Below are 1384 nucleotides of genomic sequence, written 5' to 3'. Positions count from 1 at the left end.
TATTCTCGTGAGCATCCTTTCAGACACATTTTGTGTATGTACGTATAAGCATATGCATATTCCTTTTCACTTTCATAAAATACATATCGACTTCCATCAATATTTGTTGTTGCTATTAATAGCATATCCTTGGGATTATTCCACATCAGTAAATATGGAGCTTTTTTATTCTTTTTTAAAAAGTTGTATAACATTCCAAGATATGGATGTGCTATAATACATTTACCCCAGGCACTAATATCAACATTTACTTTGTTTCTAACGTTTAACATGTAGTAGTATAACTATAAGGTAAATATCTAAAAAGAAATTGCTAGATCAAGACTATATGGGTTCACCACATGACAGATATTGCCAAATCGCTCGACTTAAAAATTGTACTCATTTATACTTCATCTATCAATATATGTTTCTCTAGACCCCAATAGTGTGTATGTATGTGATTATTATTTGTCTTTGCTAAAACAATAGTTGATGAAAGAATTTTCTTTTTTTAAAAAAAATGTATTATTATTATTTATGCCTACAGCACCTGGTCTTCCTAGGTGGTCTCCCATCCAAGTACTACCCAGGCCTGAACCTGCTTAGCTTTCAAGATCAGACATCAGGCTCGTTCAGGCTGGCATGGTTGTAGACCATGGGCTATGGCTCCACTGGGGTGAACCCAGGACCTTCTGTGTGTAAAGCAGATGTGTTAACCGCTACACTATGGAACCATATCCAGAAAGAATTTTTTTATAGATTTGTAACGCGCACCCACAATGGAGTGCAGTCATTTTTTCCTAATTTTAAATTGGGCACAATTTATTTAAAAGTACTTATAGCACATCTACAATGTGTAAAGCCCCAGCCAGGCACTACAGGGTACACAGAAGTATTTAAGTCATAACTCTCCTTCAAGGTCCTTCTAGGTAGGAGCTAAAATAATGGATTAATACCTATAATAAAAAGTGCAGATGTGATATATGTCTCCATAACATATAAAGTTATAAGGAGCCTCAAAGGAGTGTAGGATCTCATAAGAGGGTATGATAGTAAATTACAGAGGGCTTTGTGGAGAAGTCTTAAAAGGCTGCAGTTGGAAGTGGAATGGGCATGCCAGTGGAATGAAATGCCGTATGAAAATGAGGCCATTGGACTAGTGAGAAGCAGTGACAAATCTGGTTTGATAGGCAGGTAGGATTCCCAAGGAAGAAGAGATGGAACTATGAAGAGAACTTGAGTAACACTGTGAATGACCTTGAATTAGGAGTGTACAGGAACTGAAGTGAAGCAAATTAGCAGAATTTGGGAATATGGCAGCGGTTAAATAACTAAAACTGTGATTTTTGAATATCGGTCATATGTCTACATTGAGGATATTGATGGGCATTTAAATTCGTTC

General features: G+C 36.3%; 1 pseudogene; it reads right to left on the bottom strand.

The window, feature by feature from the left end:
• Positions 1-520: 520 nt before the first annotated feature.
• LOC118604265 lies at positions 521-636 on the bottom strand (annotated as a pseudogene).
• Between the last annotated feature and the right edge of the window lie 748 nt (positions 637-1384).

Source organism: Rousettus aegyptiacus, unplaced genomic scaffold (assembly GCF_014176215.1).
Source record: "Rousettus aegyptiacus isolate mRouAeg1 unplaced genomic scaffold, mRouAeg1.p scaffold_m13_p_6, whole genome shotgun sequence".
Classification (NCBI taxonomy): Eukaryota; Metazoa; Chordata; class Mammalia; order Chiroptera; family Pteropodidae; genus Rousettus; species Rousettus aegyptiacus.
This window is presented reverse-complemented; position numbering and strand designations above follow the sequence as displayed.